General features: G+C 36.9%; 1 protein-coding gene across 1 annotated transcript in view; it reads right to left on the bottom strand.

Moving 5' to 3' along the window:
• CNGB3 (cyclic nucleotide gated channel subunit beta 3) overlaps positions 1–18055 on the bottom strand; it is a 175129-nt gene that overhangs the window by 3846 nt on the left and 153228 nt on the right. The gene's annotated exons all lie outside the window — the stretch shown is intronic.

Below are 18055 nucleotides of genomic sequence, written 5' to 3' on the forward strand. Positions count from 1 at the left end.
ATGCCCTTGGTACTTGAGCTGGTCCGAACGCAACACTGGCTCTTGATAGGCCAAGAATGGCATAAAACACCTCTAGAAGAACAAGGATAAAAATTATAGCAGACTTTTCATCAGAAAACATGCAAGTAAGAGGAGAGTGGACTGAGTGTGGAAAGAAACAAAGTCACTGACCTAGAATTCTTTGTACAGTGAAATTATCCTTCAAAAATGAGGGAGAGACAAAGAATTTCTCAGAAGAACAAAAACTAAGGGACTTCAAAATTAGATTTGCTCTATAAGAAATGTTGGAAAGTTCTTCTGGAAGAAGGAAAATGATACAGGTTAGAAATTAGATCTACAAAAAGAATGGAAGAAGAGAAGGAGTAAGTAGAGGTAAACTAAAGGTAAAAATCTTTCATTTTTCTTATTCTTAATTGATCTAAAATATAACTAAAAAATAAAGTAACAATGAATGGCATTGGGTGATAATAGCATGTGGTTAAGTGAAATGCATGACATCAATATTTTAAGAGCTTTTAAGAAAGAATTGGGAGTATTCTGTGTTGTTTCCTGTACTGCATTTGAAATGGTATAGCATCAGGGAAAGCAGAATTAGATTAGTTTAAAATATATATTGTAAACTCTAGGGCAACCACTAAAATTTTTTAAAAAGAAGTATTAATATACTAAGAAAGGAGAGAAAATAGAGTCACATAAAGTGCTCAATTAAAAATCAGAAAAGGCAGAAAATGTTAGGGAAAAAACCCTAACATAAGGCTGCCTTCAGGCACCAAACAGCATCTTACCTGTATTTCACATTAAACTTGTGTCCAGGACTATCCAGGACACTTAAGAATGGACTTACTCCTACAAGACAAAAGGTATATACTTGAAATCCATAAATGCTGGCCATGTTTCTTGCTCCATGGCAAAAACACCTTTCAGTCCTTTCCTGAAATTCTCCCCAAGACAAGTTCTACCTTTACCTTTTTTGCATTAAGGAAGATAAGTGAATTTTACACTAGCTGTCTGTCTGTCTGTCTATCTATTTAATCTATCTATATCTATCATCTATCATTAAAATCATCTCTTCAGTCACTACTTCCTTTTTATCTTCCTATTTCTCTATGAAATGGATGTTGATATTTGAAGGACAATGATGGGATATGAGACCATTTCATTCACACTCCTGTCACCTTAAACTAAAGGTAATCCAGTAGTTAGGCAGTGCTAGATGGCATTGGAGAGCTAATTTGGCCATGAGAATGTCTCTGTGTGTGTCAGATTGTGAGAGCAGAACGGAAATAACATATTTAAATGTCAGGTTATTTTAAGATTTCTCAAGCTTTGATTAAACTTGCCTACAGGTTACACGTTTGGAGTGCTTGATGAGTTTTTGAACGGAAGAAATTGTCTGCCAGATGGATTTTGCCCAAACTCTCTCAGCAGTGTTTAAAATAGCATCTTTTTTTTTTCTCGTGTCCACAAAATGCTTCTCCAGCATTCCACCAATGGAAAGTTTCACTCGTTAAATAGCTTAGTAAGAAGATCCCTAAATATTCCCAACCCCATATAGAGTTACTGAAAGAGCAGGTGCTGGAGGACAAATAGTTGAGGTTAACTGTAAGTGTCCCAGGTCAAAAGATACTGAACAGAGCAATGGTCCAGGAAACAAAGGAATGGGTTCCAATTCTAGACCCACCTTTGTTTGCTGTGATCTTAGGCAATAATTTAGGGGCCTTTTTGATTTTCACTCCAGTCATGTATTTATTAAGCACCTACCATATATATTCAGCACAGTGAAATGAAATAGGGCAAAAGAAGATTTATTATAGTATGGTTTTGTGGAAAGAATACAGACTTGGCAACCAGATAATACTACTATTTTATTAAGCGTATTTCTGAGCAGCTTACTTAGTATCTCTTTTAGAAATGAGGGCCATCTTTTAGTACCTATTAATATATCTGATAAGGTACCTATTAGTAAAGTACCAATTATAGGTATCTGATTATCTTTGTGAGGAAATGGGTGTTTACAAACTACTTATTTTCAGTTATGAAAGCAGCTATTAGGTAAAATTAAAACTGAGAAGTTTTAAACACTAATTTGTATGTAACTGAATAAATAATAATAAGTAAAATAACTTTGTATTACTCTGTACTCCAGAGAAACAGGACAAACAGGACATATACAAATATATATATGAAAAAGAAGATTTGTTATGGGAATTGGCTTATGTGGTTAAGGCAGCTGAAGAGTTCCCCCATGTGCCATGTGTAAGATGGAGAACTAGGAAAGCTGGGGTATAATTCAGTCTGAGTCCAGAGGCCTGAGAAGGGGCAAAGGGGAGCCTGCAGTGTAAATCCAAGTTTGGGTCCAAAAGCCCAAGAACCAGGAGCCCTGATGTCTGGAGGCAGGAGAAGGTGGGTATGTCAGCTCAATCAAGGGGAGTAATTCACTCTTCCTTCACCTTTTTGTGCTATTCAGGCTCTCAGGGGATTGGATGATCCCATCTGCATTGGTGAGGGGATCTTCTTTACTCAGTCTATGATTCCAGTGCTCATCTCTTTCCAAATCACCCTCACAGACATACCCAAAAATAATGTTTTATGAAGTGTCTGTCATCTCTTAGTTCAGTCAAGTTGACCTGTAAAATACCTCATAGTACTAGTGTGCCAAAGGTGGGTAAGAGAATGAAATCAGTGCTGTGAATCTCAGAGAGAAGGTATATTCAGTGTGAGAGGATCTAATATGTGCAAAGCTCCGTGAATGTCAGGAATAAATAGCAACATGAAGATTATATATGTGTGGTTTTATATATATATATATACACACATATACATATGTATATATCCATACATTTTGCATACATGTGTTTACATATACATAGGTGTGTGTGTGTGTGTGTGTGTGTGTGTGTGTGTGTATGTGTATGTGTATACAGCTAGAATATTCAGATAGTACCTATTCAGTCATTCCCAGGGCTGCCACATATGGTATCATAAGTTGTGCATTACACACACACTATAATGTGACTGGGGCTCCCAGGACTTGGGCAGTGCACAACCTGTACAGCCTTTCTCAGCAGGACTATATGTCCACAAAGCACTCACATGCATAAGTAGAATACAAAAGACCATAACTTGAATGGAAGAGCAAAATAAAGTAAGAATAGAGACATAAAATGGAATTCATACAAAAATTCAAGCTTTGCTGTAGGAGAGTTTCAAGTTTGGCTTTAAGTCTCATATCATAAAAAGGAATGACTTTTAGCTTTAGGACAGACAGAAATATATCCTGAAGGGGCTTAGTAGAGAGGCCACTATGTAAATTGGTGGACAGCATCTTCATACTCTTATGTAGATGCAAAAATGTTTGCTAGGACTGTTTGTGATGTGGTCCTCAATCAATGCTGTGCCACTTCTAAGTTCAGTAGGAGTAATTCTGTGGGTCAGAGGATTATAGTACAGTACATTCCAGATACTCAGCTCTCTGTTGTTCAATGTTATCTAGATATCTAGAGAACAAAAATCCTTTTAAACATTGTCTTTCTCAGCTACACTTTATTTTTTATTTTTTTATTAAGGTTTCATTGATATACAATTCCTATGAAGGTTTCACAAGAAAAACAATGTGGTTGCTACATTCACCCATATTATCGAGTCCCCCCCATACCCGACTGCAGTCACTGTCCATCAGTGTAGTAAGATGCCACAGAGTCCCTACTTGGCTTCTCTGTTCTCAGCTGCACTTTTGATAAATTGTTTTTTTCTATGAGTTTGAGATTGTACAGACCATTATGCCTGGGAGGCCAATCATGCAGGAGAATATAAGGAATTCATTGTATAAATCGAAGGGAAAGGGAAAAAAAATAAATTAGAGATGAATTGGGAGTGTGTAGAAATAGCATACTCCATAATGAGCTAGATACTGTGCCAAATTCTGGGTTTATGAAGATGATGCATAATTTTCCCTCAAGGTGCTTGTAATCTAGGAGTGGGTAAGTGTTGGTAAGGGTTGTCAGACTAGCAAATATTAATAATATTAGTAATAGTAGTAGCTAATATTTTCAAGTGCTTACTGTGAGCCAAATACCTAATTTCTCTTTATGTATTAATACATACATGCTTTTCAGTCTATAAAACAGTTATGTGCTATTGTCACTCCATCTTGATTGATGAAGAAAAGAAATGTTAGTTGAATAACTTGCCAGAGTCACACAGCTCATAAATGATGGAGTTGTAATGCAAGCCTAGATGGACTTCTTAAACAGATAAACATAGTTCAGAATGATTAATGCTTTGATAACTGTAAAAAATGAGAATGTTTCCTAAAATAAGTTTCTGGTCTACAAGCACTTTTTTCATGTAGAATTATTTCCTAGAATAGAAATAAAACAAACTGAATACTATCAGTGGAACGAGTATTACATCCAATGCTGAGAGATACAAGCTTCAAATACCTGGTTCTTGTTAAGCAAATTTCCACTTGGATTATACATGGAGGGCAGGAGGTTAGATCACCTGTGTAGACTTTTTCTGAGGTATTCTTTTGACCTTCTCAGTGTTGTTGGAAAACACTTTGTTGCTTTAAAAATTTTACCACTTCGCTAAAAATAAATTCTAACAGAACTTTTCTGGATGAGCAAATATCAGAGGATGTTCTAGTGTCACTTCTGCCCAGGCTGCTTGCTCTTTGCAGATACTTTGATATTCATAAAACTACTGCAAGGCAAACATATGTTAACCAAGAATTTTTTTTTCTTTTGTAAAATAGTCTGAGAAAAATATGTAGGCATGGGTTTTTACTAGGGTAAGAGAGTTTAGATCTTTTAGATACAAAACCTATAGTTCCCTTTTCCTCTGGCAGCACTTGCTTTCAGAGTTGAATTGGCCTTAGAGGAAATGGATGAACAATGAGGAATCTAGGTAAAAATTCTAAGGAAAAAGAGAAGAAAAAAAGAATAATATGAACATTTTTTTCCATGCCATGTTTATTTATATCCCTTCAAGTGCTTGAGAGAATACTTTGCTATGATACTCTGAGAAGAAAATACTGTTTCAAACACAACTAGTATACTAGCTTACCTAGATATTTCTTTGGAGTCAAATAGCTAACAATATCTTATAGTAGTGACCACATCAATCTAATGAGGTAGGTTCTAACCTATTCTTATTGACATGAAAACTGCCATGCAGAAACAGTGAAGCGATTTACTCAAGAGCAAATACTTAGTTTTGTTGTGGAAATTCAAATCCAAGACCAGAGCTGACTTCAAGGCAAGGGGTCTTTTCTTTCCACCCTAACTGTAGTGCTGCTGCTGAAGCCATTATTACAGTTTTAAAGATACTGATGTACACATGGGCATTAGAAAAAGTAAGAGAGGAAGCCAGTCAGGCTGTTGTGATAAATTATGCCAAGATTTGACTATCAGAATCTTTACTCCTTCTCTGATGTTCCAAATGATGGTAAAGAATCTTGATTTTCATAGAATTAGAGGTACTGCTGGCTAAAGTTACATTAGGAGTCCTAGGAATATTTGAAGACATGTTTAAACAATGGTACTGAAAATATAGTTTTTTATAGAAACATTGTGAAACTTAGATGAGGTTTGCTTTTTGCTCTAAGCAAAAAAAGAGACTGTATACAAAAGGATGCAGTGAAAATACAAGTATATATTTTTAACATAGGTAGTGTTGACAGGTTTGAGATAGGAAAAAGTGGAAAAAGAGTTTTCTCTCTCAATATTAATGAAGTCCTCTTACCCTTTCTTATATGTCTAATGTATTTACTATTTCTCTCTTTTAGGAAATGGGTGGGTTGGGGAGTAAGAAATAATAGAGTTCTCTGATGAAGAATAAGAACATGGGCACATGCCTCAACACCCAAAAAGCAAATAACCCTATTAAAAAATGGGCAGAATATATAAACAGACAATTCTCCAAACAAGAAATTCAGATGGCTCCACATCACTAATTATCAGGGAAATGTAAATCAAAACCACAATAAGATACCACCTCAAACCAGTTAGGATGGCCAACAACCAAAAGACAAGCAACAACAAATGCTGGTGAGGCTGTGGACAAAGGGGAACCCTCCTACACTGCTGGTGGGCATGTAAATTAGTTCAACCATTGTGGAAAGCAATATGGAGGTTCCTCATAAAACTCAAAATGGAAATACCATTTGACCCAGGAATTCCACTCCTAGGAATTTACCCTAAGAAGGCAAGATCTCAGATTCAAAAAGACATATGTACCCCTATGTTTATCACAGCACTATTAACAATAGCCAAGATATGAAAGCAACTTAAGTGTCCATCAGTAGATGAATGGATAAAGAAGAGGTGGTACATATACACAATGAAATACTATTCAGCCATAAGAAAGAAACAAATCCTATCATTTTGCAACAACATGGATGGAGCCTGAGGATATTATGCTCAGTGAAATAAGCCAGGGAGAGAAAGACAAGTGCCAAATGATTTCCCTCATTTGTGGGATATAACAACGAAGCAAAATTGAAGGAACAAAATAGCAGCAGACTCATTGACTCCAAGAAGGGGCTAGTGGTTACCAAAGGGGAGGGATGGGGGAGGGTAGGTGGGGAGAGAGGGAAAGGGATTGAGGGCTATTATGATTGGTGCACATGGTATGGGAGGTGTCATTGGGAAGACAGTGTAGCACAGAGAAGACAAGTAGTGACTGGCATTTTACTACACTGATGGACAGTGACTTCAATGGGGTGTTGCGGGGGGACACGATAATATGGGTGATTGTAGTAACTAATGTTTTTCATGTGAAACCTTCATATCAATGATACCTTAATAAAAATAAATAAATAAAACTTAAAAAAGTAAATAAAAGAAAAGAAGAAGGCAGCCAGAGATGTCCTCCACTTTCTCTTCCCTAAGCTCTCACCCTGAGAAAGAGAGAAACATAAACCATTATTTACAAAACTCTGTAATTGCAGTTTTTATTTCTCACATTCTACAAGTTACTTAAGGAGATATTATAAAATTTCTGTATATTTTGATTTGGATTTTGTGTGTGTGTTTTACCTTTTAGTGGTTAATTTCTAATTGTATTGCAAAATGGTAAATCATGTCCTATAATATTTCTCTTTGGATTTTTTTGAGAGTGTTTTTGAAGTCTAGAATATGATGAAATATTTTAAAGTTTTCTTTATTGTTCATGACCTTACCCTAGTGGGTATGAACTTTATTACAATTTTAAATTCAGTAATCGTATATTTTCTTACCAGAAAAATTTCTGGTCTCACATTAGCTCCAATTCCCTATTTTTTGTTCTGTTTAATTATATGATTATTATTAAAGTTACAAAAATACAAAGAATATGGAATTAAAATAGTCCAAAGAACTAGAATTCTCCATTGGTACTCCAATTTGAAAAACTGAGTATTCAGAACAAATAGGCACTCATGGTTTGGAGGGAAAAAAGAGATTTAAAATTATTTTTCAAAATGTTTGCTCTTTTCACAATGATATAAACATGAAAAAGAAGTCCTCAGAATGCGTTGTTTGACTAGTATAACTGTTGAAAAGCCAGTATTTTAAGTATTTGAAATGAAAACCAAGCTATCTAAAACATAAGAATATATCAGTGCCTAATTTCTACTCAATAACTTGTTATATAGGATTTAAAAAAGGATGTAAGTAAATGATATTTATGAAAACAAATAGGCCCATAGGAAATTAATTCATTTAGTAAATATTTATTGAGGACTTACTATTTTCCAGGCACTATTAAGAGAATGAAAATTAAAACAACCTATTAAAATGCAAAACCAATGAGAATAATAAAGTAATGTCAGTGATGCTAGGGAAAAATAGCTATACATTGCATGTTGTATTGTAAATTGGGTCAATTTTTCTGGAAAATAATCTGCTCATATATTACAAGACCTATAGCAATGTTTCTACCTTTTGACCTAGTTATTTCACTTTTGGGAATAAACTTCCAGGAAATAAAAGAAAAGCAAAGTAATTTTATAAATATAAACATAGCAGTGCTATTCTTAATAATAAAAATTGACAAAAAGGGCACAAGGCTGAATATGCATATTCATGACAAAAGTGAGTGTGTATTAGTACATTTGCAAAGATAGATAATTACATTCACTTATTTTTCAAGTAACTGTTTATTAGGCACTTATGTGGGTCAGTCACCGCCCTAAAGGCTGGGGATTGAGTGCAGAATAAACCAAATGTGGTATCTGCTAGGGATCCTGGGAGCTTGTATCTTAGTGCAAAATAGAAAAATGTAGCTTCTCTGGCACAGGCAGTCTTGTGGGCACTGAGGTGGACCCGAAAAATGCCCCCTTTTGCAAAGTAAAGGGCCCCTGTGTTTGAGGGAGAGCACAACAGCAAGGATCATGGTTCAGGAGCAGTGTGGCACCTTACTGGTCATCTTGATGCAGAGCACAGCTGGCACAGTAGGAGTCCTGGTGCTCACAATTTTAGTAAGGAAGAGATACATCAAAGAAATAGATGTATTGATCAATGTATAAGTACAAAGATAAGTGGTCCCAAAGAAAGGAATATACTTCTACGAGAGCATCTACTAAGGAGAACTGGAAGGTTTCCTGTAGTGGAGCATAAAGTAAGTCCTGAAAGAAGCTGAGATTAGGTAAAGGGGGTTGGAAAGTACCCAGACAGATGTAACAGCATGTGCAAAAATTACCCATGGCTGGATGGCGTGTGACACATTCCAGGAACCAAAGTGTGGATTAGATCACAGGGAGTGGTATACAACCTCTGAAGTAGAGAGATAGGTAGGGGCTAGATTCTGCAGGACCTTGCGGGTCACAATAAAAACGTTATTTCTAAGAACAGTGTAAATGCATTGAATGATAATAAGAGAACAGTGACATAATCACATCTGTTTCCAAAGGCCCTTTACTGCCAAGTGGAGACTGAATTGCTGAGGATGTGATATTGGAGTGAGAGAGTTGGAATAGTCTACTGCAGAGAGATGGAAGTGGTTTGGACCAAAGTGGGGGCAAAAGAGATGGTAAGATGCAAATGATTGGAGACATACTGAGGAGGTGAGATTCAGAGATCTTTGCTCCTTGTCAAATTTTAGTTGACTGCATATGCTTGGGTTTATCTCTTGCTCTCTGTTCTGTTCTATTGATCTATGTGTCTGTTTTTATGTCAGTACCATGCTCTTTTGATGACTATAGCTTTATAGTATAGATTAAAATTAGGAAGTGTGAGAAAAATCCTTGTTTCTTAGGATATTTGGCTATTCAGAGTCTTTCGTGGGTCTATATGAATCTTAGGAATGTTTTCTTTTTTACTTCTGTAAAAAATGCCATTGGAATCTTGATACAGATTGTACTGAATCTATAGATGGCTTTTGGTAATACTGATATTTTAACAATCCTAATTCTTGCAATCCATGAACATGATTACCTTTCCATTTATTTGTGTCTTCTTCAATTTTTTTCATCAATGTCTGGTAGTTTTCAGAATAGAGATCTTTCACTTTCTTGGTTAATTATTAAATCTTGTTTTTTTATGCTACTATAAATGGAATGAATTTCATTATTTCTTTTTCAGAAAATTAGTTGTTAAAGTATAGAAGCAGTACTGGTTTTTGTATGCTAATTTTCTGTCTTGCAACTTCACTGAACTCATTGACTAGATTAACAGGTTTTTTGGTTGAGATTTTAGGGTTTTCTATATATATAAAACCCTGTCAACTGCAAGTAGAGATAGTTTTACTTCTTCCTTTCCAATTCTGATACCTTTTATTTCATTTTCTTGCCTTGCTCTAGCTAGGACTTCCATTACTATGTTGATAAGAATGGTGAGATGGACACTCTTGTCTCATTCCTGATATTAGAGGAAAAGCTTTCAACTTTTTACAATTGAGTATGTTAGCTGTGAGCTTGTTATATATGACCTTTATTATGTTGAGATTTGTTCTTTCTATTTGTAATTTCTTAGGAGTTTTTATCACAAATAGACGGTGGATTTTAAAATTCTGGCCTTGTAAAATGAGTTTGGAAGTGTTCCCTTCTCTTTAATTTTTTTGGAAGAGTTTGATAAGGATTGGTGTTAATTCTTTAAACATTTGGTAAAACTCACCAGTGAAGCCATCTGGTCCTGGCATTTTCTTCTTTGGGAGATTCCTGATTGCTGACTCAATCTCCATACTAGGAATTGGTCTATTCAGATTTTTTATTTCTTCCTGATCCAGTCTTGGTAAGTTGTATGTTTCTAAGAATTTTTTCATTTTTTCCATGTTGTCCAATTAGTTGGTGCATAGTTGTACACAATAACCTCTTATGATCCTTTGAATTTCTGTGGTATCAGTTGTAATGCCTCCTTTTTCATTTTTTTATTTTGGTATCATTAATATACAATCACATAAGCAACATTGTGGTTACTAGATTATCCCTATTATCAAGTCCCCACCACATACCCCATTACAGTCACTGTCCATCAGTGTAGTAAGATGCTATAGAGTTACTACTTGTCTTCTCTGTGCTATACTGCCTTCCCATGTCCCACCACCCACATTATGTGTGCTAATTGTAATGCCCTTTATTCCTCTTCTCCCTCCCTTTCCACCCACCCTCCCCAGCCCCTTTCCCTTTGGTAACTGTTAGTCCATTCTTGGGTTCTGTAAGTCTGCTGCTGTTTTGTTCCTTCAGTTTTTGCTTTGTTCTTATACTCCACAGATGAATGAAATCATTTGATACTTGTCTTTGTCTGCCTGGCTTATTTCACCCTCTAGCTCCATCCATATTGTTGCAAATGGTAGGATTTGCTTTCTTCTTATGACTGAACAATATTCCATTGTGTATATGTTGCACGTCTTTATCCATTCATCTACTGATGGACACTTAGGTTGCTTCCATTTCTTGGCTATTGTAAATAGTGCTGCGATGAACATAGGGGTGCATCTGTCATTTTCAAACTGGGATCCTGCATTCTTAGGGTAAGTTCCTAGGAGTGGAATTCCTGGGTCAAATGGTATTTCTATTTTGAGTTTTTTGAGGAACCTCCATACTGCTTTCCACAATGGTTGAACTAGTTTACATTCCCACCAGCAGTGTAGAAGGGTCTCCTTTCTCCGCATCCTTGCCAGCATTTGCTGTTCCTATTGTTTGCCTCCTTTTTCATTTATAATTTCATCAATTAGGATCCTTTCTCTTTTTTCCTTAGTTAGTTTAGCTAAAGGATTGTCAGCTTGGTCTATCTTTTCGAACAATAACTGTTAGTTTGGCTAATGTTTTCTTTTGTTTTTCTGTTATCTGTTTCATTTATTCTTTTTCCTTGCCTTTCTAACTTTGGGCTGTTTATTCTTCATTTTCTAGTTTCCTAAGGTGTAGAGTTAGGTTATTCATTTGGGATATTTTTGCTTCTTAATGTAAATGTTGATTGCTGTGAACTTCCCTCTTACAGCTGCTTTTGCTGCCTTCCACAAGTTCTGATGTGTTGTTTCTAGTTTCATTTGTCTGAGGAAACTTTTTTATTTCCCCATAATTTCTTTGATCCATTGGTTGTTCAGTAGAGTGCTGTTTAATTTCCATGTGTTTGTGAATTTTCCAGCTTTCCTTTTGATATTGATTTCTAGTTCCATGCTATGTGGTTAGAGAAGAAACTTAATATGATTTCAGTCTTCTTGAATTTTCTAAGACAAGTTTTGTGGCCCAATATATAGTCTACTTTAAAAAATGTTCCATTTTTATTTGAACAGAATGTGTATTCTCTTGTTAGTGAATAGAATGTGCAGTATATGTCTGTTAGGTTCATTTGGTCTTCAGTGGTGTTCAGAGCCATTGTTTCTTTATTGATTTTATGTCTGGATTACCTATCCATTGTTGACAGTGGGGTATTAAAATTTCCAACTATTACTGTATTACTGCTTATTTTCCTTTTAGCTTTGTTAGTTCTTGCTTTATATTTAGGTGCTCCAATGTTGGGCACATAAATATTTAAAATTGTTGTATCTTCTTGATGTATAGACACTTTTATCTTTATATAATGACCCTCTCTGTCTCTTTTTATTTATTTATTTGTTTATTTTGGTATCATTAATCTACAATTACATGAGGAACATTATGTTTGCTAGACTCCCCCCAATCAGCAAGTCCCCCCCACAAACTCCATTACAGTCACTGTCCATCAGCATAGTAAGATGCTGTAGAATCACTACTTATCTTCTCTGTGTTGCACAGCCCTCCCTGTGCCCCCCCCATTATACATGCAAATCGTATGCCCCCTTTCTTCCCCCCCTTTTCTCTGTCTCTTTTTACTATTTTTAGTTTAAAGTACTTTGTTTGATGTAAATATAGCTACCTTGCTTCTTTTTTGGTTGCCATTTTCCTGAAATGTCTTTTTCCATCCTTTCACTCTAAGTCTATGTGTCTTAAAGACTAAAGTGAGTTTCTCATAGGCAACATATTTTATTTTTTTTAAGTCCATTTTGCCATGCTCTTTTATTTTTATTTTCTTATTAAAATATACAATCTTATGAAGGTTTCACATGAGCAACATTGTGGTTACTACATTTATGCATGTTATCAAGTAACCCCACATATCCCATTGCAGTCACTGTCCATCAGTGTAGTAAGATGCTATAGAGTCATTACTTGTCTTCTCTGTGCTATACCACCTTTCCCATGACCCTCCTATATTATGTATGGTAATCATATTGCCCCTTAAACTCCTCTCCCTCCCTCCCCACCCACTCACCACACTTCTTTCTTTTTGGTAACCACTAGTCCTTTCTAGGAGTCTATGAATCTGCTCCTGTTTTGTTCTTTCAGTTTTGCTTTGTTGTTATTCTCCACAAATGAGGGAAATCATTTGGTCCTTGCCATTCTGTGTCTTTTAATGGGAGAATTTAATCTGTTTATGGTTAAAGTAACTACTGACAGGTAAGAAGTTACTATTGCCATCTTGTTTTCTGGTTGTTTTGTAGATCTGTTATTCCTTGTTTCTAATCTTGCTGTCTCTTTTTGTGTTTCGATGTCTTTTGGTATCAGTAAAATTTGACTTTTTTGTGTTCTTTTGTGTTGATTTTTACAACAGGATTGCTGTAGGATTTTCCTGTGGTTACCATGAGGATTACATAAAATATCTGAAGCATAAAACATCCTATTTTTAACTGGCCAGAACCTAACTTTAATAGAATTTCTAAACTTTACACTTTACTTCTCCTCCTCACATTACATTGCTGTTAGAATTTACTTGTTTTCTATTGTGTAACTAATAAGAGATTATTGTAATTATGCTTAATTTTACCACATTATTGTTTAACTTTTAAACTAAAGCTGTAATTGAATTATGCAGCACAATTACCGTAATGCAGAAGCTAACTATGAGTATATATTTATGAAGACAGTGAGATTTATACTACCTTTTTATATTTTTAATGTTAATTAGTGTTATTTTACTTCCAAAAGAACTGCCTTCAGCATTTCTTATAAGGCAGTTCTGATGGTAATAAACTCCCTCAGCTTTTTTGGGTGGGGGGGAAGTCTTTATCTCTTCTTTGTTCTGAAGGACAGCTTTGCTAGGTATAGAGTTCTTGGATGAATTATTTTCTTTCAATATTTTGAATGTGTTACCTAATTTTCTCCTGACCTGAAAAGTTTCTGTTGAGAAATCCAAGTGTCTTATGGGGGTTCCCTTGTATGTAACTTCTCTCTTTCCTCTTGCTGCTCTTAAAATTCTTTCTGTCCTTGACTTTTGACAATTTAATTACAATGTGTCTTGGTATAGCCCTATTCAGGTTCAACTTATTTGGAGTGCTTTGGGCTTCTAGGATCTAGATGTCCATTTCTCTCCCTAGGTTCAGGAAGTTTTCAGCCATTATTGCTTTAAAAATAATTTCTGTCCCTTTCTCTTTCTCTTTTCCTTCTGAAATTCCCATAATGTGAATTTTATTTCTTTTCATTCTGTCCCATAATATCTGTAGGATTTTCTCATTCTTTTCTCTTTTTGCTCCTCTATCTGGGTAATTTCCAATGTCCTATCCTCCATATCATTGAATCTTTCTCCTGTGTAGTTGAATCTACTTTTTAAACTCTCTATTGAATTCTTCAATTATTTTATTTTTCAACTCATATTTCTGTTCTATTTTTTTTTGATGGTTGCTATTTCTTTGTTGAACTTTTCATTTTGTTCATGTATTGTTTTCCTTGTTTCATTTGGTTATTTGTCTGTGTTTTCTTGTAGTTCACTAAACTTCTTTAAGAGGATTATTCTGAATTTTCTGACAGGGCATTGATCTCCATTTCTTTAGGGTCAGTTTTTGGAGCTTTATTAGTTTTCTTTGGTTGTATCGTATTTACCTGATTTTTCATGATTCATGAGTTCTTACATTGGTACCTGTGCATTTGAGTAATCAGACTTTACAGGTTTGTTTAGGCAGAGATGCTTCTTCACCAGTCAGCTCAGTTTGGGTTTCTGAGCATGTAGGCTACTCATGTCTTTGTGCAGGTGAGGCCTGCTATTATGGTCCATTTTTGAGTGAGGCAATTGTTCAGGTTCTGAGAATAGAGGTGCAGGCGGGGTGTTCCACTGACTGAGAGCAGCTGGATAGGATAGGGCTGCTGGAATGATCCCCTATCCATGTCAGGCTTGTAGGATGGTCTCTGCTGTTGCCTAAATTCTCTGGTCAGGCTTATTGGTTGATCTAGACTGGGTACTATTCAGCAGCATACTGAGCTACAAATTAGATTCCTTGTCTTGGCAGGGCAGCAGGATGGGACAGAGGCTGTGTAACTCATTGTTTGGGGATCTGAATCAGGCTAGAGTATGTACTGCATTCCATGGTTAGATGAAGCTACCAGTTTTGCTCTGTCAACAGGGGAAGCCATGGGCTGTGCTATGTGTTCAAGTGCCATGGTATATAGGGTTCGTGAGTGGACTGTGTAGCTTTTCATGTGCTCTGCTTAGGTTCACTGGTTGTACAGGCTAAAGACTGTTTTCAGTGATGAGTGAGGCTAAAAATTATGTTCCTGCCTGGATACAATGGGAAAAGCAGCTCTGAAGCTGGTAAAATTCTTTGTTTGTTGTTTTAACTCAAGCTGACTCACAGCTCAAATTCCCTAACCAAACAGGGCAGGCCACTGGCTTTGCTCTGCAAACTATTTCTCTGCCACCCTCCCTACTCTTGGCTAGAGAGCTGCTGGGCTGCATGGCTTCCAGGAGTTGTCTCCAGCCCTTTTAGTTGTATTGGGCTGGAAGACACTCTCCACAGTACATAAGGCCAAGTCTTAGCTTCCTTGCCTGGACAGGAGTGGGGAGTGGGACACTCTAGGCTACTCTCAATATCTCAAACAGGTTTTCTGGTTGGGAGGGGCTGGGAGCTACGCTCAGACTTGGCTATGAATTAATCCCCCTGCCTGTGTATAGCATGGGAATGCTCCACAACCAGTACTGGCTTTGCTCTTGGGGCAGGCAATCAGTTTTTCCCACCTGCCTCGTAGCTTCAGTACCATTGGGCTGTACAGCTTCCAGGAATTATTGCCAGCCCTTCTTGTCAGATGGGGTTGGAAGACACTCTCCACAGCAGGTAGAGCTGTGACTCGTACCTTGCCTAGTTATGGGCTCTAGGGCTGGCAAAACTCCTCTCTTGAGGAATCCAAATCAGAAAGATCCCCCAGGAGTTTCGTGGTCAGTGTGCACTACTGACTTGGTTCTATAGATGAACCGACTGCTGGTTGGGATTGCTACATGTGCACTGCAGATATAGAGTCGGTCTGCCAAGATCCACTGGCTGCTGTATGCAAGCCTCTCCTCTCTTTGCTATCTGTCAGACTCCCAGTAGTTGAGCCCTACAGATTCCCCCACAATCCCTGTGGTGCAAGTCAGAATACGTGCTATTGAAATCATAATAGCAATACCTAGGGTAAAAATTCAGATGTGTTTTAAGAAAAGTAAGGTTTTAACAGATGCAGAAGGAGGATAGGAAGTGGTTAAGTATTTCTGGTGAATAAGATTTGGCACTAAATGTACTCTTGCAAAGTACTCATGGTGCTGGGGATGGGGGTTTGGTGCTGGGGATGGGGGTTATTGCTGACTGTCCCCCTTTGGTTCTGTTTTCCCACTGGAGGAAACAGAGGCTCAGGAAAGGCTGTGGTGTTGCACTGGACTGGGTGAGGAATAATGTGGTCAGTGGGCAGCTTCTTTCTTACCCTTCTAATGCAGTCTGTTACAGTCTCTGTGGTGCAGGGGGTTGCTTCAGCCTTACCCCCATGTTCCAGGATTCTCTCAGTCATGTCGTTCTTAAAAAATTGTTAGTTCTTCTTTGTGAGAGGGAGTCAAGTCAGGAACAACCTATGTCACTATCTTGGTGACATCACTGGCCTATTATATAGTTTTTATGTAGCTGCTGGTAGCATAGGGGTGGAAAGTACTAGTTCTTATATTATAATGGCTTGTTTGGGGAGACCCATCTGAGTCAATTATTCATCAGTGGTAAATACTGTAATAAAGTCATGAATGAAATATGGAAGCAGAGAACAGGGAGCATTAGTTATTTTAGGGGTGGTTAGTGATGGCTTCAGAAAAGTAACATTTAAATTGAATCTTGAAGGGGAGTAGATATTTTCCAAAAAAAAAAAGACATTCCAAAGAGAGATGAAACTGATAGGAAATTCTATTGAAATCATAATAGCAATACCTAGAGTAAAAATTCAGATGTGTTTTAAGAAAAGTAAGATTTTAACAGATGCAGAAGGACGATAGGAAGTGGTTAAGTATTTCTGGTGAATAAGATTTGGCACTAAATGTATATGTAAGGAGGACAGTAGATGAGGCCTAACACATGTGGAGTTAGAACTACCATAAGGCCATCCCCTTGGCAGGCTCTGGGTCTATTAAAAATGGGTGTCTGCCCTTGTTAGACATTAATTGGAAATGTGGTCTGGGTTTTCTCTCTGCCAGGCTGTAAATCTTTATTTTCGTCAGGACTTTGCTCTTTTGGATTAATACATAATGTCCTTGAAAGCCCTTGATTCTTTTCTTTCATATTTTTTCCTAAGAAAAAAGAGCCTTTTTAAAAAGTTACATGATGGTGCATTTTAACAAAGGTTACAGCATTTTTGAGTAGTAAACATGATTACTAGATCCTCCCAGTATCGAGATGCTTGGCAGGCATGCCCCCATCATTGGAATAAATAACTAGAGCTCCGGGGGCATATGACAGCTGTGGGCCTGTGAAGCCTCTGGGCCTCTGGGAAGAAGCAGCTGCATCCTGTTCCTCCTCAACCACAGCCAAGAAGAGAATCAAGGCAACGAGTTGCCTTTTGCATGAATCAACCAGACTACTAAGCAAGTTTAAAGCTTGTCTGGTCTACTGGTTTAAATTTGGCCTTAGAAGTCAAACGGGTAGTAGGACGTTTCTTTGAGAAGTTGCTGTCAATAATGTAAGATTCCTTTGAATTACAACTCAGCTGTGCCTGGATACTACTCCTAGAGTATTTTATCCTGCCATGATAGTATCAGCAATTAACATACTTGTATTGATAAAGCTTTATTCTTCAGGGATTGCTTAACCTTGGCAAGAGGTCAGCTAATTAATTTCTGCAATGTTTCAGAATAGACTGTTGCAGGTTTTATGACCTTAAATATTACTGTGATTATTAAGTCACTAAAAATTAAATCACTTTTGCAAGGACTCCCAGTGAGAAAGTGATAGAAAATAGGCAAAAAACTTAGATCTAAGGCATCTTGAGAAGTGTTTCCACAACTGTCCTAGAGCAGGATCCTGACAGGTTGTCTATATGTTTTAAGCAAGGAGGAAAAATTTAAAAAGGGAAGCCACGTTATCAACAGGGAAATAACATGCATCATCATTCTAGGAAATCTTAATTATTCTAATATGAATTCATCTGAAATTGTCCATATCTCAGAACTCTGAAGATAACTTCTTGGCTGCTATGAAATCAGAGATTGGATGAATACCTTTCTTCTGTGATGTGGTAGAAAGATCACTGGACCCCGATTCAAGAAACTTGGCTTTGAGTATCATCCCTTCCACTTATTAGCTATGTTAACCAGGGTAAGATAACTGGCACTTTGGAAGT

The sequence above is a fragment of the Manis javanica genome, chromosome 2, assembly GCF_040802235.1.
Source record: "Manis javanica isolate MJ-LG chromosome 2, MJ_LKY, whole genome shotgun sequence".
NCBI lineage: Eukaryota > Metazoa > Chordata > Mammalia > Pholidota > Manidae > Manis > Manis javanica.